Consider the following 27,207-nt stretch of genomic DNA (forward strand, 5'->3'; position numbering starts at 1 on the left):
AGACATCTAAATTGATGGGACAAGAATTAATATGAGAATGTTATCATTGATAAATTACATACATGCAAGTAAGCTGTCTTTGGGAAGAGGAGCCAAGAAATCATGAACCTGAACTTTGAACTGATTATGATCAGACTGAACAAAGAGCCTAAATGCATAAAAGGTTATATAGGATCTTGCTTGATATCTCAAGAATGAGGTGGATTTTGTTCCACTTTATGACCGTGAAGAAATAGGATGAACTAGCTGTCCTTGATGAATTGTCTTTGGCCAATAATTGAAAGACCCATGAGGAAATTTCTGATTGGATGAGAGTCTGTTATTAAGGACAAACAGAAGATTGGGTTAGGGTATAAGAATAGATGGTAACAAAGAAATGGGTTCCTTCTTTTTCTATCTTGCATATCATGTAACTTTCTATTCTTTAAATAGGTCTTTTTACTTTTGTACCTCTGGCTGACTCTTCCTTGAATTGAATAGTGATGGTTCATTATCTGGGGACTCCCAAAGACCAGAGAATAGGTAAGACCCTTTTATCCTTGTGAGGAAAAAGACCGCAACATAAAAAGACCACAACAGATGGTTGCACTGATTATCTCCACTAGTCATGGATGGGAAATCAGTAGGGAACTCTGAGCCTATGTGAAGTGACTTGCTCAAAGTCACTCAAGTTGTTAATATTAGAGACAGGATAGGACCCCAGGTCCTCTGCCCCCAAAATTAGGTCACTTTTCACATTTCCAAGCTGCTTTTGAAGTCATGAGTCTACAATCTATACAAGTGCTGGCACACATTTTCATATCAAGGATTATTAGCAACACAACTATGTTTATTGTACCCAAAATTCACAAAGAAAAGCTGTATGATACAGAATAAGGTTATCTTGAGGTTATTTGAAAAGTGCAAACTAGTAAGGCTTTTGTAAGGATATTTTATGGATCTTCCTCTGAAACCTAACATTGCAACTGAGGATATGAATTAGAGGATGACTGGAGCATGGGTTGCACATAAATGCCTATAAGACAACACCTATTATGTAATGACATACAAGGTAGTCTATTTGCTTCTCTTGTCTTTGGAAATTAAGATCCATTTTAATCAAAAGGTGAAATGTTTCCTTCCTTCAAGAAGATTCCAGCAAAAAAAAATCAGAATTTTGAATCCAGAAGGTAATGCCAACTGGCTAATTTTTCCAGTCAAGTTTGTGTTCTTTTCTTTAACGAGGAGGAAAGCATAGTTTATAAAATGGTGGAAGGTTGGTGAATGCAACCTTTTTGGTCTTGATGCTGATTTCATTTGGATCTCCAACTGATTTGAGAGTGAAGTTCTGTAGAATTGTGGTAAAGAACAAAAACAACTCCATTCTTGCCAGGCCCTCTCCAAGACAAGACCTTTTTCCTGAAAAGAAATAAAAATTTACATAGAAAACTTCACATGATATGATAGTGTCAACCAAAGTGAAACAGACTCATGGGACCTAGACATTTGTGGGGGGAAAGAGAAGGATGCAGATATGCAGAAATGAAATCTATGATTGTGACATATATTTCAATCATTAACTGTCATTAGGGGCAGAAAGGAATTCCCTCTTCATACCATTCTTTCCACTGTGAGCCCTTGTGCAGAAGATCATGCAATGGAGTCATAGTTCCATAAAGAAGAAGATAAGTGAGCAGCCATAAGGCTCAGTTCATATGATAAGAACTGGCAGAAGAAGCCAGAGCATAGGAAGACTAGAAAAGAAAGTGTGCCACATGCCATTGTGGGCTGTCCTCAGAAGGACCACTGGGAGGAAGCTCAGTAAGTGGAGGGTTAGAGAGGGAACAGGATTCCCCCATTAGAGTGAGAGGTGCAGGTGGGAAGGGTTTCTTTTTACCAATGGAAAAAGGCATGAAGTAGTCACTTTTTTTGAATTTCCCATTCTTATCCAGGAAGTGTTGAGGGTCAAACCGTTCAGGGTTGGGAAACTCTTTGCTGTCAAACAAGACTGGGAAGAGAAGTGGGAAGATTGTTGTGCCCTAAAGGGAAGAAATTTGAGTCAATTATAATCATGAATACTCTTGCTATGTTAATCCCAAAGACCCTCTTGGGACAGCTCCCTCTTGCCTCTAATACAAAATGCACACTCCTTTTGTATTGTGGCCATTGGGATATTTAGTTATTGAGAATTTGCACAGGTTCTAGTCTAGCTTTTCACATTGATATCTGCGTTATTGTCCCATCATACCTTCCTCATGGTTCTTGCCTAAACTGGTCCAACTGCTATTTCCCATCCACAATGCTCCCTCTCTGCTCTTCATGCCTTTATAATAGTTATAACCCATTGCTAGAAGGCACACCTTGCTCACTTCATCCTTTGAGAATCCCTAGTTTTCTTCACAGATTGACTTTGGGTATCACCAAGGAAGCTTTGACTAAGACTAAAACTCTTTGTGCTCCCTCTCCCCTCAGTTCCATGATCTATGCCCTGTGTTTTCACCTAATGCCTGTGCAACTCTGGGCAAAATAGGAGAAATGCCCGTGTCCCTGGCAATGATGAAAGAAAGTAGGAACATTCCAGACTTCCTGCCCAGGGAGTTTCTTCAACAGAAAGTCATTCTGTCAATCAAATCACAACTTGGATCTGAAGAAGAGAAATGATCCTTTGACTGGAATAAGTTGTGCTTCCTCCAAGAGAAGTCAAGGTTCATAACACTCAAATAACTTTCAATTCTTGTCTGGTGTCAGCAGAATGTGGCCCAGCAATCCTTACACAGGAGATTCTTTCTGAAACCTGAGGATCTGAACTCAACAATGCACTCATTGGGGCATATTAAATGTGAAAGTAGCTGGAATGCTCCCTTCTTTCTTTGAGGGAGAATAATTCTGCTGATCCTATGGTAGGAAAGCTCAATCTAATTCAAATTTACCCAATCAATGTTTTTAGTAACCCTGAAAAGCAGCATTTGGGAATTTAGATCTAGGATTTAATCTTTACTCCATCATTTTTAAATGACCATAGGCAATTCATCTGACTTGAAACTCAGTGTGCCCACCTGCACAATGGGACAGATAATAATATTTCCCCAATGCACTTCATGGTCTAAGAAAAAATGAAGAAATGGAAATTATTTTGAGCAATCTTTCCATTATTTTTCCTGTACATTTGCTTTCTGTGCTGTTGCTGTGGTGATTGAGAGGCAGGAAGAAATAAATTAAGAAATACCTTTTTCTCATTCTTCATTCAGCACTGTATCTAAGTTAGCTGTATCTAACAGAAGACTTCCTATAAGAATGGGACTTGATTTTCTCATGTCTAAAATGAGATCACTGAATCAGATTACATTTGAGATGTCTTCCAAGACTAGATCCATTCCCCCATGATTACTGACCTTGGGGAGGAAATATTGTTGCAACTGGATGTCCTGAGTCACTGAATGAGACAGGTTGAGGGAGGAGGTTAGCAATCTTTGCACTTCGTGTATTACAGCATCCAAATAGGGCATATCTTGTCTGTCCTTTATGGATGGAGCTCGATTATGTCCAATCACACGATCAATTTCCTCATGAATTTTTGCTGCAGGAAAAAACACAGGAATAATCACTGGACTCCCAGATCTTCTCAGAATGTCCAACAGAGCGTGTGTGGAGTGTCTGCCTGATCATATGATCTGCAATGATTCTCAGAGGGGCTCAGGGTTCTGTTTCTCCTCAGGCTTTAGCAGCAGCAATGGGATAATCCTCTGTGCCTCAGTGCATAGGAATCAGGAAGAACTATGTTTGTATTCATTTTTATACATCATCTGTGTCAATTCAGCAAAGTCATCAAGCTTTTCTAAGCCTGATTTTCCTCAGCTGAAAAATGGGCATCATAAACTATGTGTCTTCCGAGATTCTCTATACCTCAAAACCTGTATTTTTTGATTTGTACAATGGATATAATATCTGAATCTCCTTTAGAGGACATCAGATGACATAATATGTCAACTGATGTGCAAACCTTACATCCTTTATATTTGATGCCATTTAGTATTCTGAAAGAAAGTAGATGTCTTCATTTGAATTTGATAGTGCTAGAGATGACATTATCATCTTGATTTAAATCCTTCACCATATATATATATATATATATATATATATATATATATATATATATATATATATATATATATAAGCTTCTGGAACAAAGGATTTTGGCCTTTGAATGACTCATTTTTACCTATGGCCATCAGTGCCTATTATGATATTTCTATAATAGAGATATTATATTATATGCAATATATATCAAAATATGATAGAAACTATATCTGACTGTTGTATGGTTATCTATCTATAGATATAGATAAATGCATGGGACCTAGATAGGGCCATATAGCTGGTAACTGTTAAGTATTAGAGGCTTGATTTGAATTCAGTTTCTCCAGACTCCAGGCCCCCCATTGTCCTATTAATTGTACCATCTAATTCCTCAATAATCGTATTTCTAATGGAATGAACAAAGGTTCAGCAAAATTATGCTTGAGAACCTCCTATAAAGGAGAACTCCTTACCTCCAGGGCAGCTAAATAGCTAAATGAGCTTTGGGAGAACTTTCATGGTTAGCAAGTCTTTCCCTAAATGAAGTTTCCATTTGTCAGTTTGTAACTTCTCTCCCTGGTACCTAGTTCTGCTCCTGCAGAACCAGCACTAGTACTGCTATAAGTATTTTGAGGAAAGGTGGTTTTTCATTTTATTCTTTTTTTGTATTAAGCATAAAGTGCACAGGAGGAATTTTATACATGTTAAAGTGAATTGAATTCCTCTGACAAAACTTCACATATTTAAATAACTAGGTCTTGCCCAAATGTTCTATACTACTGTCTGACCTGTTGCGCTCTTGCGCAAGTCATACAAACTTAAAAGTGGGAAATTGGAATTAACTCTTGAACACAGTATAGAGCTGGGAAAGTAAGTCTGCTCTATAAGCATGGCAATTCTTGTACTTTACCTTGGACCTCAGGATGCTTCAGAATCAGCAGCAGGCCATATCTTAGAGTGCTGCTGGTTGTTTCTGTTCCAGCAACAAATAAGTTTGCTCCAGTCATTACTATCCAAGTCAAATTCAGACTGGGGATTATCTTTTTCCTAGAGCAGAGGTACAAATACATAAGAAATATGTGAGTACATAAGTACATGTCCTCGGAACCCTCCACCACTTCATTGCCAGTAGAGAGTCACAGACAGTGGGGGAATTCTGGCGAGCTTTAAGACCCTTCAGTTCAGAGGGAACCTGCTGACAATGTCTGCTTTGGAGGCCCATCTGCCCTAAGGGCTCTCGGCTTTCTTGAGAAACTAGTATATACTGGGCACATGGGTATTAGAGTATATAAAGGGGAAAGATCTTGGAATAAACGGACTCCATATTTTCACCATCCTTGTGGGTCTCCTGCCTTCTTCACTCCTCCACTAAGAGACAGTTAATTTTGGCACCTCAGCTTGGGGGCTCTAGAAAGCATGCTACAATAGCCAACTCCAAGAGACTAGAACTTGCCTAACACCTTAGGCTTCTACTCTCTAGCCATAGGTTTGCCCTTTTCAGGGAACTTTCTTCCCTTCAAACAATATGGCATAATGGATAGAACACTAGACTTTGAATCAGGAAGAACTGGATCTAAATTTAGCATCAGCTAAGATGCATGTATATGGCCATGGAGAAGTTTTTTAATTCCTTATATGTAACAGGAAAGAGCTGGATCCTTTTCAGTTCTCTATTTAATATCAATGATGTATAAGGTGTGGAAAGGGCCTAATCAAGTAATTCATGCAAAACTGTAATGAACTGGCAAGTTACCCTTTATGCTGATATTTTCACTCTCAAACAGGACAGCATCTTAATAAAACAAGCAGCAGAAGAAGAAATTTCAGATTTTCAAAATGTGAAATTGAGAGAAAATTTTTGCAACAGAGAATACAGAATTTCAAATGTTGTAAGGAAAGTGAATTTCATCCAGTCAACCTGTGAGTGAGCAGAAAATTCCTTTTTACAATCTTCCTTAAGTGGTCATCTAGCCACACCTTGAGGTTCATTAAGCCCTGGACATTATCCCTTTCATGAAGAAATGAATGAGTCTCTATTATTTCAAAGCATTATTATGCATCCTCTTTCCTGGGAGTGTGGAAGCAAAAGTATTCTGATGGATCAGATTTTAAATTATGTGTCTGCAGAAATCCCTTCCAACTCACAGATGCTGTGAAATTTGATGAAATATGCAAGCTCATTGGATTTAGAGTTTGGAAGAATCTTGGAGATCACAACAATGTTATACAAAGGAAATAGAGGCCTAGAAAAATCAAATGATTTTCCCCCCATGATCACACAAGAGAAAATCGAAATGGGTGGATGATGGAATATAGGAGAACACTTAATACCAGGTGACCTGAAATATAAATCAAGCTCCCAAAGTGTAATTTTTTTAAAGGCTGAGGCAAACTTTGGGCAACAGACAATTTCTACCCAGCTCAACTAGCATGGAGTGGAGAAATGAGCGAATTATTTAGACCTGGATATTAAAAAAGTGAATATAGATGATGTAATCAAGAATAACTATACAAACATCTCTAATAAAACAGAAAACAATGCAGTAAACATTACAGGAATCTCACAAATAAAGGCACAATACCATAGAGATAGGTAGATAGCACAATGGATGGAGCATTGGACTTGGAGTTAGGAAGATCTGAGTTCAAATCTAACTGCAAACTTCTCTAACTTTGTGACTCTGAGCCAGTTATTTCATTTCTGTATGAATCTATTTTCTCATCTCTAAAATGGTAACAATAATAGCAACTACCTCCTATTTTAGAAGTATTGAAGCCTGATATAAATACTATAGCTATTATTATTATAATTGTGTTTCACAAAGAAAAAAGAATTAAAAAAAGAAAAAAAGGATGAAGAGTGAGCTAAACAACCTGTCTCAAAAGTTAAAAAGTGAATAAACAATTAAGAACATATAATAGATAATTTATCTAAAACTATAAATTCTTTTAAGATAAAACTTAGATATTTGGTACTAGAAAATAAAGAAATTTTGACATAAAATGTAAAGATAACAATATTGGAAGAACATATTGGCTCTCTACAAACCAAAAGAATGTAAAAGTAATAGAAAATTAAAATAGGAAATTAAGTACCTAATATTTAAATAATGGAAAATGCATAATTGTTAAAAAAAATTGAGGGCAAAGTATAGATATATAGAATTCAGAGGCTATCCAAGAGAAAGAAGCATCAAGTCTAACACTTTAGTGCTCAAAAATTAGATGTTAAACATTAAAGAAGTATTTTTGGGCAAAGAAAGTCCTACACCTCTTCAGGACTACTCCTCTCTGAAAAATCAGAGATTAGAAAACATCAAAATCAAAGTAGATTAGGTTGTATTCATAAGTAAGTTATCCTATAAATATGAGCTTGATCATATATGAAAGAAGATTGGCTTATATACATCAATGTTGTAAAAATGAACAATTGTGAAAGAATAATCAACTCATCAGTTCAAGTGCAGATGATAAAGAATGCTATCTGCCTTCAGAAAGAGACAATTGTTGGATTACTGTGCAAAATGGGACACATATTTTTTGATGTTTATTTGATGAAATTTATTCTTCTTGATTGTGATTATGTGATAATGAGGATTTTATCTCATCTTCACTGGGTGGGAGGAAATAAATATTTCATTTTTAAAAAGTATCTTGGAAGAGAGAAAAAAGTGTTTTTCAGGCATTTCCTAAAAGGAATCTCAGTGAGTAAGATATTTGACTTGGAAAACTTCAAACTAGACAAGCATAAAGTAAATACATTAATTAGGAAGATTAAACAGTGGAATCAATACTCATGCTTTTATGTCAATTCACTATTTAAAAAACCCATTGGCTCTGAACCACTGAAAGAAAGGTAAAAAATAAAGAGGCAGATGGAACAAAGTAACATTATATCTAGGTAGGGAGTTAAAGGAGTCTTGATATTAACCTGGAATAAAGTTTCTAGTGAACATTTTAATAAAATATATTTAATTCTGTGCTGTTTAACATCTTTATCCACATGTTACATCCCTCAGTTGACAAATATGCAAGATATCTCCACTAAATGTGAGGTAGAGTGCTAGGTTGTAGTGACATAAAGGCAAAGGACAAAAATAAGACAGAGTTTACATCCTATTGGAAGTCTAGAACACATTTAGAGATAAGCATGTGTGAGATGTATACAAAATAATTACCCTGAGATCTCTGGGTGGGACAGGAACAATAGAAGCAATAAAGGAAGGCTCCTTGAAGAAGTTAGCAGCTGAGTGTAGAAGAATATTATGGATACTAAGAGTTGAGGAAAGAGAATGACAGAATTCCAGGCATGGGAGCCAAACTGCATAAGGGCAAAGAGGGAAAAAAAATGGAATACTTTTTATTGGAAACAGCAAGCAGGCCAGTTTGGCTGCAGCATAGAGGCTGTGAGAGGGGAAATGCAACACCAGTCTAGAAAGAAAGAATGCCGCTACATAGTGAAGGGTGCTAAAAGCCAAATACATGAATTTGCATTGTATCTGAAAGCCCTAAAGCATCTTGCTCATGGAAAGGATTCAATGATTCTCACACTTTATGCATCTTAAATTCGCAGATTTGTGAAGAAAGGACTGAGAATCTTGATGCTTGGAGAACTGTTAACGGTGAGTTATTTTCTGGATGAGTGATGATGCTGAACCAAAATAGGATGGCTGTGCTATTAATAAAGGGCAGAATAGAGTTAATGATTGCTGCTATGACTGGGAGATTGGGGAGGGAAGGGCAAAAGACATTTATTTTCTACTCTTCCCAACTATACTCCCCTTCCCCAATGACATGAGTTATTGGACAGCTCAGATCCAATGGGAAAAAGCATTGCTTGCTCAACATTTCCCAAATGATTATTCCTTCTAGACAAATGTAGATTATTGGATGAGACTATGAAGGAAAGAAGGAAAGACGCATTTATCAGGCACATGCTATGTGCCATGTTCTGTACAAATATACCATTTGATCTTTATAATGACTCTGGGAAGTAAAGGGTATTGTTATTTTCACTTCAGAGTTGAAAGAATAGAGGCAGACAGATATGAAGTGACTTAATCAGGATTATACTGTTATAAAGTGTCTGACTCCATATTTGAATATAAGTCTTTCTGACTTCAGGCTCAATACTCTATCCATGGCATTCCCAGCTCCCTCTATCAGTCTGAGTGGAACTATGTACAATGGGAATATAGCTTGAGGATTAAATGCAATGTTGGACTGATATCCTAGAACAACCTGAGTAAAATTTTATGATCAGGGGAAAGAATAGGATACTATAAGTCCTTTATTTATTTTCTGAATTTATTTGCACATTTTTTGGGGGCTTTCATATCTTTTTCATTTTTTCTGTGGAGCAAGCACCTAGTTATAACTATCATTTATAATAGTAGCTAGCATGTATATGCTTACAGGTTTGTGGTCTGTTGCTGTTCAGTTATTTCAGTCATGTCTGATCCTTCCTAAATCCATTTAATCTTTTCTTGGCAAAGACATTTGGAGTGGTTGGCCTTTCCTTCTCCAGTGGATCCATTTTCAGGCAATCAGAAGTTAAATGACTTACATATGATCACTCTGATTAACAGTGTCTGAGAATGGATTTGAATTTGGGTCTTTCTTAATCCAGGCCCAGTGTTCAATTCACTGAGCCATGTGCTACCTGTATTTTAAAGTTAACAATATGCTTTGCAAACATATCATTTTATCCTCACAATCACCCTGGGAAATAAATGCTATGATCCTCAATTTAAAGATGAGGAAACTGAGGGAGTCAATGGTGATATAATTTGCCCAGGACTACATAGCTAGTATCTGAAGTCTCATGTCATTTTTTCCTATTTAGAGCTTGCTTTGTTATATATTTTTTTGTGTATTATCTCTCCCATTTAATTGTAAGCTCCTTGTGCTCAGGGACTATCTTTTGCCTCTGTTGTGTCTTCAGCACTATCTGGCACATAATAGGGTCTTGCTAAATATTTGTTGATTGATACTCCAATATAATATCTTCTTCCAAAAAGGAAAGCCTAGATCATGTAGTCAACTTCTAGCAATTCAGAACTCTTCTAATTTCCCTTACAATGTTCATAGAAGAGATGAATAGAAAGCCAATGGACACCTTAGGGAAAATGGATGCCTTGATATTTTCTAATCATCCTTCCAATGGTTTTCTGTGGAATTATGTGTGTGAAGATACTCTCATAGGGATATATATTAGCCTTAAACTATCCTTCAGTTGTGGCTTGACACTTTATAATAATAAATAGCTATAGTTGAAAAGTTGCAGTTGTTTGTCCCCACTTGTTTCCCACCACCTCTTATTAATTAGCATTTAAGTATCTCTTTTAAAGGAAATTTATTCTTTTGATTCTGGGTTAGATTTCCACAATTAAAATGTAACCCTGGATATAATGGGGAAAATGGGAAAAAGACCACGCTAGGGGGGGTTCAGAGGTGTGGGGGCTTTGGGGATTTCTGCATTCAGGCTATTTAATCTGGTGCTTTGCAATTTATGCTTTGCTCTCCTTTTGCTGACAAATACCTCATCAGGTACAAATGCTCTTTCCCATGAGAATGTAATAAACCAAGGCTTTTTCTTACTCAGAGACTCTCTGATTTTTTATGATCAATATTGTCCCACATAGTTTGAAGAGTGTGACTTGTAAGAATCTTGAAATATCAGTTTTGTTCAAAGAGCAAGGTGCTTCCCCATGCACCCTACCTGCTGCATTTTGGAGAGGTAGCAGTCAATGAAATCTTGAGGGTTGGTGGGGTCTAGTATTTTTTGATGTTCCTTCACTCTTTCCAAAATGAAATGTTGCATTTCTTCCACATTTAAAAAAACTTTTTTATGTTTTCCAGGGAGGTACACTCTGAATCTTGGTAAAAAGTTGTAGAGCTACATCGCCCCCCCCCCCCCCAAATCCAAGCAAACACATGTGAGTTTAGTCATAAAGAGACAACTCTACATTTCTAATTATAAACTATTCTATTCTATTTATTTTTATTGACAAAGAGTGTTTCCTCTCTTGTCTTCTCTATACACTGAACAAAAAAGAAAAATAAACCCCTTGAAACATGTATACATAGTCAAGCAAAACAAAGTCCCTCCCTGGCAATAGCCAGAAAAACATTTTATGTTTTGAGTCCATCATCTCTCTATCAGAAGAGTAGCATGTTTCATTTTGGTTCCTCTGGAATCATGGTGGGTTTTTATATCAATTGAATTACATTAGCCTTGCATGATATTTATCTTTCCATTGTTTTTGTCATTGTACAAATTGGTTCTACTCGCTTTTTTTTGGCAGCCATTTGTAAAGTCTTCCCATGTGTACAACTGTACCTCTCATCATTTCTTAAAATATAAAATTCTATTATATTCATATCCCAGAATTTATTTAGTTATTCCCAATTAATGAAAAGCCTCTTAGTTTCCAGTACTTTGAAAATTTTCAGTTCTTTTTTGATTTTTTTTTTTTTTGGTATACTGACCAAATAATGGTATCGCTAGTTCATAAGACAGATATGATTTACTAACTTGAGAGTGACAGATCTAAATTGCTTTCCAGGTTATCTGAACAATCCAAAGCTACACCAACAGTTTTTCAATATGCTAGTTTTCCCACAACAAATTTTTTGACATTTACCATTATTTAAATACATCTTGAAATACTTGTGAGAAAAAATTAAGACTTTCCTACTTCTTTGAGAATGCTATTTTAGACCAATGTTTTCACACAATCTTTACAGTAAAATAGCAGTGTGTGTGTGTGTGTGTGTGTGTGTGTGTGTGTGTTCTGAAAGCATCCATTCAAAAAAGATTTACTTTTGATTTGAAAAAAAGGGAGAATTTCTACCAGCTATCAATAAACAAAACATCTTATCCTATTTGGACAGAATAAATTTCAAGATAATATACAATATACAATAGAACTAGGAAAATCAGAAGCCATTCAATTTCAGAAAGTAGCAGTCTCATTTCTCTGACATGGATCAGAGAGCGAAACCTGGAGAGGAGACAATGCTTGTTTGTCCTCTGGTCATGGGACACCTCCAGTTATGATTAATAAAGTATAATATAGTTAAATTCTAGTAAGACTGGTGATTATGACTGGGGAGCGGGGCAACTAATTAGAGACTAGAACATGTAAGGGCAGTTTGGCACTTGAAGTGAGAGGAAGAGGCACTTAGTGGGTAGAAGGAGAAGGAATAAGGATCCTTCATTCTGGTCCTTAGTTTTGGTTTCAATGAATGACATCTTTGATCCTACACACCAATCCTTTGTAGAGACTAACCCATAATACTTCCAAAATCTGTAGGTTACTTGCCTAAGCTTTTGCCAGCTATCCTCCCTAATCCTTTAAGAATGATTTGGACAAGCTCTTTGTTAATAACTACTTTACTTACTCACATCTATGAGCATTATCATACTTGGAATATCCTAAAATCTAATCAGGCAATTCTCTCTATTTCTTAAATATTTGTGTTGCCTAGAAATAGTTCACAGAATACTGGGAAAAGACTATCTCATTTCAGAGCCAAAGATATTACATGATGTTATTGTCCTTGAGTGCATAATTTATGAAGTGTGTGTGTTCCTGTGTAGTGAAAACCTTGCTAAGAGTTGAGAGTCTATGGTATATTGGTCCTGTTGCTGAAACTGAGCAAATAGCAATGTAATATGAAGACATTATTGGTTTTACCTGTGCCCATCGTGAATTAAAGAGCTGAAAATTTTCATTTAACAATTTCATCAGATATAGAAATTTCTCATCATTGGACTTGAATCGATCATGGAAGAGGATAGAACAGATCACATTACATGGGGCACAGCCAAGGATGAAGGTGGGATCAGTGGGCTAACCTATCATAGAGTAAAGTGAACAAAAGGGAAAGAAAACAAGTTTAACAAAAATGTTCCAATTATGTAGAAACTGGACATTTCTTCTCCCCATGCCATGTTTATTTCCTATAATGTTATTCCTCCTGGACAATTTCCTTTACCCATGTAGAAAACTACACTAACTTGTGATATTAGAGTATAGGAAGAGAGAAGGGAGTGTTCTGGCCCAGCACAGTAATTGCCTTTTCAGTGGACAGAGGCAAACATATAGAATGACTGTCAAAGTAAATAGTATATAAGCCTATGGATTCCATTGGACTTCCTATCCCCAGGGAGAAAAACAAAAACAAAAAACAAAAAAACAAAAAACAACCCTTTGTTTTCCTGAGTTCTTCCACCAGACATTGAGCTTCTTCTTGAACTCTTTCTTCAATGCTTCTTTTTCCCATCCCAAAGTTCCTTAGGGTAATAAGGGAAAATCTACGCATTTGTTTCCAACTCTCTCCATCATTGAAAACAATTCTTAGACAAAAGAGAAGAACAGGACATTGGTCCTTCTAACACTGAAGGTGGTGGAGAGCACAATGTACATGGTGGCTGTGGGATTTTGGCCTAATTCATTGATCAAATTTAATTTTTCCATTGAAACCAAAATGCAATGCTGCTACATTTAGTCCAAGTACTACCACATGAAGGCTTTGTCTTAAGTGCTGAAAATAGACATTAAAAATCAAACCATTTTCTATGCTCAGAATTGAAGTATTCCATTCTACTAGATATATTCTGATAAACCCTTTTGCTTTTCAGTCACTCTTTTGAATAAATTAAACTTACTTTTCTTTTGAACACATCTTCAAATATCGGAACATTTCCTCTGTCCACAAAACCATCTCCTTGATCAATTAGAGCTTCTTTCATTATTTTATATCCATGTAGTACCACAATACGCTGACTGCCGAAATAAAGAGTATAGATGGGGCCATATTTTTCAGTCAGCTGTGAAAAGAATGCCAAGAAAGAAGAAACATTCAGTGTAAACATTTAGAATTTTGGACTTTACCCCCATAACTACCTCATGATGTTCCATGTGCATGTGTACATATGTGTACCTATATGTTAGGTTCTTACTAAGTGCTAAGTCGGTACTTAACAATTCTCAGACTTCTGGGGAGGAGTTTACATGTTTAAGAGGAGCAAGTTCATTGGTTGAAGTATTTTTCCCACAAGCCCCTGAGTTATCCCACACCTATTCTCTGGGAGGATAAAGAAGACAACATTGAGCAAGGAAGGGGACTCTACTCTATGTCAGAGTTGGGACGGCTCTCTACAGGAAGAAGAATCTGGCCGGGAGATTGAGTTGAGACAACAGATCTCCTCCCAGAGAGCAATTGGCAGTTTCTGGAGACAAGAGAACATTACATTTTGGCATCCACAACGTGGGGCAAGGACTTTTGCTTATCCTGACAAGGACTTATTCTGAGCCCTTCAGAGGAGCTAGCCCGGACCTTTGCATTTTGGCGCCTGAACAGGGACTGACAAGATCCTGATTCCAGTGGAAAAGCCTCTGATCCAGATTTCAGTAGAAAAGTCTCTCTGACCCAGAAGTGTGAGTAACAAGGAAACTTTGTTAAACTTTTGTTAAACTTTGTTTAACTTTGTTAAAGAGCTAAAGTAGAATTTTAGTGAAATGGGACAAATGCCTTATGTTCAAGGAAAATGTTTAGGGAGCATTATCAAGGTTATGAAAAGCCAAGGATTGATTATAATTTTGGAGTAGATTACTGAACTTTTAAAAACTGTGCAGGTCATATGTCCTTGTTTTTCTCTGGAAAAAGAATTGGATCCAGATGAGTGGAAATTAGTAGGAGAGCAATTAGGTGAACACTACAATTCCAAACCAAACTTAATTTCCAAAGATACACTTCATACCTACAATTTAATCCACATGGCTTTAAACATTGTTATTCTAAAGGAAAAAAAGAAGGAGCAAAATGGGGAGGTGTCAACTAAACTAGGTGAAAAGGATGAATCAGATAACAATGAAGTTAAATACAATTCTGAGCAACAGGAGCATTTCCCATCTCCTCCCTCAATTAACCCTTCAGGGGTGGAGCAAAAAGGATGAGGGGAAAAGGCAGAAGTACAAACAGAATTGCCTATTAAGCATCCTATGACAAGAAGAAAAAGCATTGGTTAAAGCTAAAAGAGAAGGACAGGATATAAGTGATATACATGCATATCCTGTGATTGAAGATATTGACTCTGTAGGTCAAAAAAGGAGAAGATATACACCTTTAGATTTGAATAACATTAAAGATTTGAAAAAAAGTTGTACCCTTTATGGGGCTACATCAGCTTATGTTAAAATGTTACCAGATGGTTTGTCTTATGAAGGCCTAACCCCGAATGACTGGAAATCCATAGCAAGGACATGTTCAGAAAGTGGATAAAACCTGTTGTGGCTTGCGGAGTTTCATGAATTATGTAACATCCAAGTCAGATGCAATTTGGAAACAGGAGTTAATACACAATTCACTTTTGAACACTTAGCTGGTGAAGGTCTGTATGGAGAGAATTCAGAACAGATTAATTATCCCATGACAGTGTATGAGTAAATTGCTAAGGCTGCAATAAAAGCTTGGGGTTCCCTCCCCAGACAGAAAGAAAGGGGAGAGGCTTTCACTAAAATAGAGCAAGGTCGGACTTCCGGCCAAGATGGCGGCGTGGAGGCAGACAGCTGCTTGAGCTCCTCGTTTTCTCTCAGAACTTACTTCATGACAAGCCTCTGACTTAATGCTTGACCCAGAAAGAAATCCACAAATTATCACCAAGAGAAGACATCCTTGAAAGTCGCCAGAAAAGGTCTGTGTTTGTTCGGGGGAGGGTCAATCAGACTGGGCGCAGACTGAGGGCAGACAGCCAGAGCAAGACAGGCAGCTCACACAGCTCAGACCGGAGGGGGAGGGGTGTGATCTCTGCCATTTCTGTGAAAGGGCTTTTGCCCCAGTGTGGATGCTCCGTCTTGGCAGCAAGCCAGGAGCGGTGGAGAGGGTGTAAACACCGGAGGTGAAGATTAAAACCCCAGAAAGCCAGCCTCTCTCAGACCCCGGCCACCCCCAACCCCCACCTGGACTGACTCAGTGCGTTCTCGGAGCCTCAGAGCCCAGACTCAATACAGTCATTGCTGTTCTGTTAGTGGCTCTCTGCTGCCCTACCCCCAGTCTGTAGAGGAAGCCCATTAATAACATCCAGCCCCATCCCCCGCAAAACAGACCAATTGTTTCTCTTGTCAGTTTGTTTTCTTTGATTCCTACTCTGACAAAATGAACAAAAAATTCAAAAGGGCTCTAACCATTGACAGCTTCTGTGTGGAGAGGGAGCAGACTTCAAATGCTGAGGAGACTAGGAACAGACTGTCCCCAGATGTATCCCCTGGGAGGGATATAAGCTGCTCCTCAATACAAAAGAACCTCATAGAGGAAATCAAAAAGGCTCTCACAAGAGAGCTGGAAGAGAAATGGGAAAAGGAAAGGGAAGCTTGGCAAGAGAGCCTGGAGAAGTCATCCCATGCATTCAAAGACAGAATGGATAAAGAAATCAAATCATTGAGAAACAAGATTAGTGAGCTAGAAAAGGTAAACAACTCCAAGGAAAACAGGATTAGTGAGCTGGAAAAGGTAAACAACTCTAAGGAAAACAGGATTAGAGAGCTGGAAAAAGAAATCAGCTCTCTAAAAAATAAAATGGATAAAATGGAAAAAAATTCCATAGAAGATAAAAACTCAATTGGACAATTACAAAGAGATATAAAAAAAGTGAGTGAAGAAAATACATCATTAAAAATTAGACTGGAACAAGTAGAAATGAATGACTCAAGGAGAAACCAAGAGGGAGTCAAGCAAAACCAGAGAAATGAAACAATTGAAAAGACTGTCAAGTACCTTACCAGAAAGACAACAGACCTGGAAAACAGATCCAGGAGAGACAATTTGAGAATAATCGGACTCCCTGAAAAATGGGAGGAAAAAAAGAGCTTGGACACCATTTTCGAGGAAATTATCAAAGAGAACTGCCCAGACGTTTTGGAAACAGAGGGTAAAATAGACATTGAGAAAATTCATCGATCACCTACTGAAAGGGACCCTAAAATCAAAACGCCAAGAAATATAGTGACCAAGTTCAAGAACCATCAGACAAAGGAAAAGATATTGGAAGCTGCTAGAAAAAAACAATTCAGATATGGAGGATCCACAATAAGGATAACACAGGATCTAGCAGCGTCCACATTAAAAGAACGCAGGGCCTGGAACATGATATTCCGAAAGGCTAAGGAACTTGGTATGCAGCCAAGAATAACTTACCCAGCAAGAATGAGCATCGTTTTCCAGGGAAGAAGATGGACATTTAACGAAATAAATGAATTCCATCTATTTTTGATGAAAAAACCAGACCTACATAAGAGGTTTGATCTTCAAATACAGAACTCAAGAGACTTCTAAAAAAGGTAAAAAGAAATCTTGAGAACTATACTTCTGTCAAAAAAATATGTAAAGAACATATGTACAATTTGTCTTAGAAAATAGAGGTGGAAAGGAGATTATATCATAAAAAAGTACAAAGTGGTGGTACTACATCTCATGAAGAGGCAAAGGTAACCTATTATATCTGAGAGAAAGAAAGGAGGGAGATGAACATAGCGTGTATCAATAGACATATTCGATTTATGGTGAAACTTCTTCCACTTCATTGAAAAGTGAAAGGGAAGGAGTAAGCTAAGGGGAAGGGAATACAGTAATTTCGAGGAAAAGGGGTAAAATAAGGGGAGGATCTTTAAGGTGGGGGAGGGATCCTAAAAAGGGAGGGCTGTGAAAAGCAAGTGGTGTTTACCAGTTTAATACTGGATAGGAGGGTAAAAGGCAAGGAAAGGGGAAAAGCATAAGCAGGGGTTAATAGGATGGCAAGCAATATAGAATTAGTCCTTCTAACCATAAATGTGAATGGGGCAAACTGCCTCATAAAGAGGAAGCAGTTAGCAGACTGGATTAAAAGTCAGAATCCTACTATATGTTGTTTACAGGAAACACACTTGAAACAGGGTGAGAAATTCAAACTAAAAGTAAAAGGGTGGAGCAGAATCTATTATGCTTCAGGCAAAACCAAAAAAGCAGGAGTAGCCATCCTCATCTCAGATCAAGCAAAAACAAAAATTGATCTAATTAAAAGAGATAAGGAAGGGCATTATATCCTGCTAAAGGGAAGCATCAATAGTGAAGCAGTATCAATATTAAACATGTATGCACCAAGTGGTGCAGCATCTAAATTCTTAAAAGAGAAATTAAGAGAGCTGCAAGAGGAAATAGATAGCAAAACTATAATAGCGGGAGATCTCAACCTTGCACTATCAGAATTAGATAAATCAAACCACAAAATAAATAAGAAAGAAGTCAAAGAGGTAAATAGAATACTAGAAAAGTTTGATATGATAGATCTTTGGCGAAAGCTAAATGGAGACAGAAAGGAATATACTTTCTTCTCAGCAGTTCATGGAACCTATACAAAAATTGATCATATACTAGGGCATAAAAACCTCAAAATCAAATGCAGTAAGGCAGAAATAGTAAATGCATCCTTTTCAGACCATAATGCAATCAAAATAACATTTAATAAAAAGCCAGGGGAAAATAGACCAAAAAATAATTGGAAACTAAATAATCTTATACTAAAGAATGATTGGGTAAAACAGCAAATCATAGACATAATTAATAACTTCACCCAAGAAAATGACAATAATGAGACATCATACCAAAATGTGTGGGATACAGCCAAAGCAGTAATTAGGGGAAGTTTTATATCTCTACAGGCCTACTTGCATAAAATAGAGAAAGAGAGGGCCAACGAATTGGGTTTACAACTAAAATTGCTAGAAAAGGAACAAATTAAAAACCCCCAGACAAACACAAAACTTGAAATTCAAAAAATAAAAGGTGAGATTAATAAAATTGAAAGTAAAAAAACTATTGAATTAATTAATAAAACTAAGAGTTGGTTTTATGAAAAAACCAACAAAATAGACAAACCCTTAGTAAACCTGATTAAAAAAAGGAAAGAGAAAAAGCAAATTGATAGTCTTGAAAATGAAAAGGGTGAACTCACCACTAATGAAGAGGAAATTAGAACAATAGTTAGGAGCTACTTTGCTCAACTTTATGCCGATAAATTCGATAACTTAAATGAAATGGAAGAATACCTTCAAAAATATAACTTGCCCAGATTAACAGAGGAAGAAGTAAGTAGTCTAAATAGTCCCATCTCAGAAAAAGAACTAGACCAAGCTATTAACCAACTTCCTAAGAAAAAGTCCCCAGGAGCAGATGGATTTACAGGTGAATTCTACCAAACATTTAAAGAACAACTAACTCCAATGCTATGTAAACTATTTGAAAAAATAGGGATTGAAGGAGTCCTACCAAATTCCTTCTATGACACAGACATGGTACTGATACCTAAACCAGGTAGATCAAAAACTGAGAAAGAAAACTATAGACCAATTTCCTTAATGAATATTGATGCTAAAATCTTAAATAAGATATTAGCAAATAGACTTCAGAAAATCATCCCCAGGATAATACACTATGACCAAGTGGGATTTATACCAGGAATGCAGGGCTGGTTTAATATTCGGAAAACTATTAGTATAATTGACCATATTAATAATCAAATTAATAAAAACCATATGATCATCTCAATAGATGCAGAAAAGGCATTTGATAAAATCCAACATCCATTCCTACTAAAAACGCTTGAGAGTATAGGAATAAATGGACTATTCCTTAAAATAATAAGGAGCATATATTTAAAACCTTCAGTAAACATCATATGTAATGGTGATAAACTAGAACCTTTCCCTGTAAGATCAGGAGTGAAACAAGGTTGCCCACTATCACCATTACTATTCAATATAGTACTAGAAACTCTAGCCTTGGCAATAAGAGCCGAGAAAGAGATCCAAGGAATTAGAGTAGGAAATGAAGAAATCAAATTGTCACTTTTCGCAGATGACATGATGGTATACTTAGAGAACCCCAAAGACTCTGCTAAAAAGCTATTAGAAATAATTCAGAATTTTAGCAAAGTCGCAGGATACAAAATAAATCCACATAAATCCTCAGGATTTTTATACATTACCAACACAATCCAACAGCAAGAGATACAAAGAGAAATTCCATTCAAAATAACAGTCGATAGTATCAAATATTTGGGAATATATCTACCAAAGGAGAGTCAGGAATTATATGAGCAAAATTACAAAACACTTGCCACAAAAATAAAGTCAGATTTAAATAATTGGAAAGACATTCAATGTTCTTGGATAGGCCGAGCGAATATAATAAAGATGACAATACTCCCCAAACTAATCTATTTATTTAGTGCTATACCAATCAGACTCCCAAGAAACTATTTTAATGACCTAGAAAAAATAACAACAAAATTCATATGGAAGAATAAAAGGTCGAGAATTGCAAGGGAACTAATGAAAAAAAAGTCAGAGGAAGGTGGTCTAAGTGTACCTGATTTAAAGCTATATTATAAAGCAACAGTCACCAAAACCATTTGGTATTGGCTAAGAAATAGACTAGTTGATCAGTGGCATAGGTTAGGTTCACAGGACAAGATAGTGAATAAAAATAGCAATCTAATCTTTGACAAACCCAAAGATCCCAAATTTTGGGATAAGAATTCATTATTTGACAAAAACTGCTGGGAAAACTGGAAATTAGTATGGCAGAAACTAGGCATGGACCCACATTTAACACCACATACTAAGATTAGATCAAAATGGGTCCAAGATTTAGGCATAAAGAATGAAATCATAAATAAATTGGAGGAACAAGGGATGGTTTACCTCTCAGACTTGTGGAAGAGGAAGGAGTTTGTGTCCAAGGGAGAACTAGAGACCATTATTGATCACAAAATAGAACATTTTGATTACACCAAATTAAAAAGTTTCTGCACAAACAAAACTAATGCAAACAAGATTAGAAGGGAAGTAACAAATTGGGAAAAAATTTTTACAGTTAAAGATTCTGATAAAGGCCTCATCTCCAAAATATACAGAGAATTGACTTTAATTTATAAGAAATCAAGCCATTCTCCAATTGATAAATGGTCAAAGGATATGAACAGACAATTTTCAGATGATGAAATTAAAACTATTTCCACTCATATGAAAGAGTGTTCCAAATCACTATTGATCAGAGAAATGCAAATTAAGACAACTCTGAGGTATCATTACACACCTGTCAGATTGGCTAAGATGACAGGAACAAATAATGATGAATGTTGGAGGAGCTGTGGGAAAACTGGGACACTGATGCATTGTTGGTGGAGTTGTGAAAGAATCCAACCATTCTGGAGAGCAATCTGGAATTATGCCCAAAAAGTTATCAAAATGTGCATACCCTTTGACCCAGCCATACTACTACTGGGCTTATACCCCAAGGAACTACTAGAGAAGGGAAAGGGACCTGTATGTGCCAAAATGTTTGTGGCAGCCCTTTTCATAGTGGCTAGAAGCTGGAAGATGAATGGATGTCCATCAATTGGAGAATGGTTGGGTAAACTATGGTATATGAATGTTATGGAATATTATTGTTCTATAAGAAATGACCAACAGGAGAAATACAGAGAGGCTTGGAGAGACTTACATCAACTGATGCTGAGTGAAACGAGCAGAACCAGAAGATCATTATACACTTCAACAATGATACTGTACGAGGATGTATGCTGATGGAAGTGGATTTCTTCAACATAGAGAAGAGCTAATCCAATTCCAATTGATTAATGATGGACAGAACCAGCTACATCCAGAAAAGGAACACTGGGAAATGAATGTAAACTGTTATTTTTACCTTCTGAATCCAATTCTTCATGTGCAACAAAAAATTCGGTTCTACACACATATATTGTATCTAAATTATACTGTAATATATTTAACATATATAAGACTGCTTGCCATCTGGGGGAGGGGGTTGGGGGAGGAAGGGAAAAAATCTGAATAGAAGTAAATGCAAGGGATAATGTTGTAAAAAATTACCCATGCATATGTACTGTCAAAAAATGTTATAATTATAAAATAAAATAAAAAATTAAAAAAAAAAATAGAGCAAGGTCCCAATGAACCTTTTGCAGATTTTGTGGGACGTTTGCAAACTGCTGTCAAAAGAACTATTGGAGAAAATGCAGCTACAGAAATAATGACCAGACATCTGGCTAAGGAAAATGCCAATGAGATTTGCAAAAGAATTATATGGGAATTAGACAAAGATGCTCCTTTAGAGGAGATCATAAGATGATGTGCTACAGTGGGAACAAGTGCTTTTTACACTCAGACTATGATGAACATGGAAAGACAGGGTCCCTCCTGGCAAGGGACTTCTAGAGAAATTAGTTGATATTTCCAATGTGAAAAAATTGGACATCTAAGAGCTCAATGTAGATATGGAGATAGAATGAGAAGACAGGGTGAAAGAAGACCTAAAACTCCATGTCCAAAATGTCACTGGGCCTTAGAATGCAGATTGACCCAGGGAAAGGAGAAGTGGGGCCCAGCTCCAAGATATCAATCAAAGGATAGGTGGGGCATGACTGCAACTGAGGTTACACCCTAAGAGCCTGTAGAAGGTCAGGACTCTGATTTGATCAACCAGCAGAAAAGCAATCATATGGAAGAAAGGGATTACCTGATCAGTCAGCCAAAAGGCAATCAGATTGCAAAAATGGATTACACTTGGGGAGAATACAGGCATTTTAAACCAACAGGATTGTGCCAGTGCAAACAACTCCAATGTAATTGCCAGATGATGAGAAGAGATTTAGAAAGTGGTAAATAGAAGGAAATTAGATAGGTTAACTGCCTGGGAGAGAGGGTTTGCTTATATTTTAACAGACAGAAGGAAACAGATGAAGAAGGAAACAGGTGGCAACAAGCACCTAGAGAGAGACAGAAAAAGAGAAAAACATCAAAACAAAGGAGAAAATCTAAGAAACATCTGACACTGAAAGAGAATGGCTAATAAGATGACTGTTAAAGAACTTTAAAACCAGCAGGAATAGTTGGATTTCCTAACAAAAGATGAGACTAATGGACAATGGACTTATGGACATTTATAAATTCTCAATTTATGATTATTTAATCATGTTATTTGTTTCATACTTCTAGCATGTATTATGTTACTATGTTACTATGTTATTATGTTACTATGTATTTATATAATTTATGTAATTATGTGTAATACCTCCCATATTGATGGATTTATGTTTCAAGGTTATGACCACTCTATGTTCTAAATCAAAAGAAAGGGGGAGAAGTTAGGTTCTTACTAAGTGCTAAGTTGATACTTAACAATTCTCAGACTTCTGGGGAGGAGTTTACTTGTTTAAGAGGAGCAAGTTGATTGGTTGAAGTATTTTTCCCACAAGCCCCTGAGTTATCCCATGCCCATTCTCTGGGAGGATAAAAGAAGACAATATTGACCAAGGAAGGGGAGTCTATTCTAGGTCAGAGTTGGGATGGCTCTCTACAAGAAGAAGAATCTGGCTGGGAGATTGAGTTGAGACAGCAAATCTCCTCCCAGAAAGCAATTGGCAGTTTCTGGAGACAACAGAACATTACACCTATACATGCATGGGACAATATGTTGTAAATGAATCCTGAATACAAAAAGACATAAGCTGTGAGATAACAAAGTTGTGTTCTCATTTCTTTTAGTTTGCTTTTTGGAAATCCTTGTTATTACATGGCACAGAATTTTTTTCAGTTTGCTCCATTGGAGCCTATCTTGGGTAAAAATGTTGTAAAAAGGCCTGCATTTGATTTTGGGTAGTTTACCCATGGAAGATTGATAGCAAGACATGGCAAAATGCCATATAAAATGGAGAGGAAATTGCTATCTCCTAACAAAAAGCTATCTAGTAGTGTTACCTCTCCTCTCCTTTTGAAATGTTTGTAGTCATCAACTTCTCACTTCCAACTAACATCTCTGATTACTAATAATCTCAGTTTGGCCAATTTTGACGGCCTTACTTCAATTCACATTTTCTATATCTCTTTACAACATTTTGCTCTTTTGATTATTTTCTTTTCTCTTTACTCTCTTCTCTCTGGATTTCTGTAATCCTTCTCTCTTTGCCTCCCTGTCCCTCTTTCTCTGTCTCTGTATATATCCTTTCCCATTCCCTTTCCTTTTCTCATTTCCATTTATTAATCTCCTTTGCTGAATTATAGTCCATATTTAACCACACATCCATTAGTTTTCCCCATAGTATTGTTCTGGGCCATCTTCTCTTTCTGTACTCTTATGCTTGGTCATCTCATAATTACTATTATCATAATTACTATAGATCTTTATGTCTTGGATTAATATCATCCCTGAGTATACATAGGAATTCTACACCAAAAAAAGTATAAAATATAATTCTTTATCCTTACAACAAAATCATCCAAATTTCCTTACCTATGGCTAAGATCCCAGTATATAAGAATAGGTTTGACCTCATAATTAACAAACTTCAATGGTTCCCTATTATCTCTGGGATCAAATGTAACTTTTAAAAATATTTAACATCCTTTACAACCCAGCTAGAATCCACCTATTCACTGTCCTTATCCTTCTTCATCGATTTTATGGTTCAGACTAACTGGTACTCTTGATGCACTCTGTGCTACAAGGCTTTTGTAGTTCCTATGCTTAGGATCCATTTCTTCCTTGCCTCTTAGAAGTCACAATCTTCACAAAGCTTAACTTAAATGACACTTTCTTTGCAGGTTTTCCCTAGACTTTCCCCCAATTGTGTGTGCTTTGCCGTACACATATATTATCTTACATTTATTTTCAACAAATTTTTATAAGCTTCCTTTGGAAATTGTTTCATTGATGTATTGGCTCACTTCCCCATTCTGTGTCCATACTAGAAGTTTGGGTCCTCAAAGGGGTGGCTACTAAATCTCTCTAAGTTCTATAAGAAGAGAATGAACCTTTGCAGTGAGACATATATGCAGGGAAATATGTACTTTGAACAACTTACAACTCTGGAATCTTTTGGAATTTACCTTCACAGAGGTTAGAAGGTGGAGTTATTGATAAGTTGAGTTGCTCTGAGAAACTTTCCCTGAATCATTGAAATATCATACTATTGCTAAGCCAGACTGCTCCTCCACTGCAGGTTAGGCACACATTTGATCCTTCCTAACATCAGGGGATAAATTTGGGGAAGAAAAGGGTGGACAAATTTGTTTGTTCACAGGTCTAAAGATCACTAAAAGCTTTCATAAAATCCATGATCAAAACATTTCCCACAAGTGTAGAATCCCATATTGTCATAAATTTGGATGGTTTCAGAGAAAGATAATAGAAAGAATGAATCTTCCATATGACTATCTGATACTAAACTGAAATTAAGTGTAAGGGAAGTAGAGTGAGAAGGACTAAGCAAGCTATACCATTTAGAAAAAAATCCCTTTATCTAAAAAAAGATTAACCTAACACCTAGTCCTGACAATGTTAGACTTGTGGACCTTGCAGAAAAGACCCAGGAGAACAGATAAGATAAGGTGATGGTTATGGAATGGTGACTCACCAAGGAGAAAATAGTGAAATCATAGATGAATCAGCATTGCCTTTTTCCTATGTGAAGGCACTAAGAGTGACATATTACTGAAAAAAGAATTGAAGAGTCAAAATTATAGTTCTTTTATGTCTGGACATTAGAGCAAAGGCAACTATTGTTCAAAAATGGGGGAGAAAGTGGAGGGAGGCATGGGTATCTCAAATTATAGGAACAGATCTAAAGAGAGAAGAAACTTTGGAAGTCCTCTTGTTTCCTAGAAGAAGGCACTAGAGCCCAGTGATATAAAGAGATGGGGCCATAGTTCCAAAAGTAGCAAAGCACAGAGGACTTCTGACACTAGACCTAGTGTTCTATCCACTGTAACACACAATCTTTCTCAGTTTTTAACATGTCAGATAAAAAAATCTATCAACATGCAATGCTTCCACTTCTTTTGACCATTTTACTACAAAACCTCTCAGTTTTTTGTAAAATCTGAACCCAACTAAGAATTTGATAATCTGAATTGAACATCTGTTTAATTTTAACATCAATTTAATGGTAAAAGACTTTCATCCAAGCCCTTGAGAAGTAATTACTTGTAGTTAGGAGGGTCTTTGGTAAGCCTTGTTTGTAGCTTCCTCCCCTACACTTCCTGGATTAGAGTATGACCTCTTGACCTTCTAAAAGAATAAAAAATGTATTGGAACTTTTTATAAGCATCCTAGTAGCATTATTGGAATAATGATGGTAAGGTCTACCTCTTGATTCATGGACATGACTTAATAAAGAAGAAGAAGAAGAAGAAGAAGAAGAAGAAGAAGAAGAAGAAGAAGAAGAAGAAGAAGAAGAAGAAGAAGAAGAAGAAGAAGAAGAAGAAGAAGAAGAAGAAGAAGAAGAAGAAGAAGAAGAAGAAGAAGAAGAAAGAGAAAAGAAAAAGAAGAAGAAGAAGAAGGAGGAGGAGGAGGAGGAGGAGGAAGAGGAGGAAGAGGAGGAGGAAAAAGGAAAACAAGAAGAACAAGGACAAGGATAAGAAGTAGAACAAGAAGAAAAAGAAGTAGAACAAGAACAAGAACAAGAGAGAAGTAGGAGGAGTAGGAGTGGGACAGAGGAGGACCAGGATGAGGAAGACAATGATGAAGAAGAAGAGGAGCAGGAGGAGGATAAAGAGGGGAACAGATCTACATTCCCATATACATTTGCAGTGGAAATATATTTGAAGCTCAAACTATGGTTCCAATAAGTAACATTGAGTCTCCTCTTTTTCCTATGTAAAAGATATCCCATTATTGCATATTCTATGTAATTGTGGCAGTTGAAGAGGTGTCATTTTCTTAACTTTGTCAAAGGATATGAGGTTAACCTGGAATTTTCTGTGCTTGAAGAAGATAGGATGACTCACTGTCATCACTGTGTCCCTTCCTCAATGTTTGCTAAACATCTTTTGATGTAAATTGCATTTGCCTTTATTTTACAAAGTATTTTTTCCCTTTTTTTTTTTTAACATTTAGTTTGGAATGACTTGAAACTAATGGCTCTATAAGACATCAAGAAGTAATGAAACAAAAGTCAAAATCCCCCCAAACAATGGAGGGAGGATGAAGTAGGAGCTTGGATAATCAAGAAATATTAGGAGTCCTATTTCTTCTTGGTTTCTATGAAACTTGTCTCTTCTGTTTCTTCTGCTACATGTCTGGCTGCTT

General features: G+C 36.6%; 1 pseudogene; it reads right to left on the reverse strand.

The window, feature by feature from the left end:
* Positions 1-1,210: 1,210 nt before the first annotated feature.
* The window catches only part of LOC141553803 (cytochrome P450 2C23-like), a 35,113-nt pseudogene continuing 9,116 nt past the window's right edge, over positions 1,211-27,207 (reverse strand).

This window comes from Sminthopsis crassicaudata, chromosome 2 (genome assembly GCF_048593235.1).
Source record: "Sminthopsis crassicaudata isolate SCR6 chromosome 2, ASM4859323v1, whole genome shotgun sequence".
Taxonomy (NCBI): Eukaryota; Metazoa; Chordata; class Mammalia; order Dasyuromorphia; family Dasyuridae; genus Sminthopsis; species Sminthopsis crassicaudata.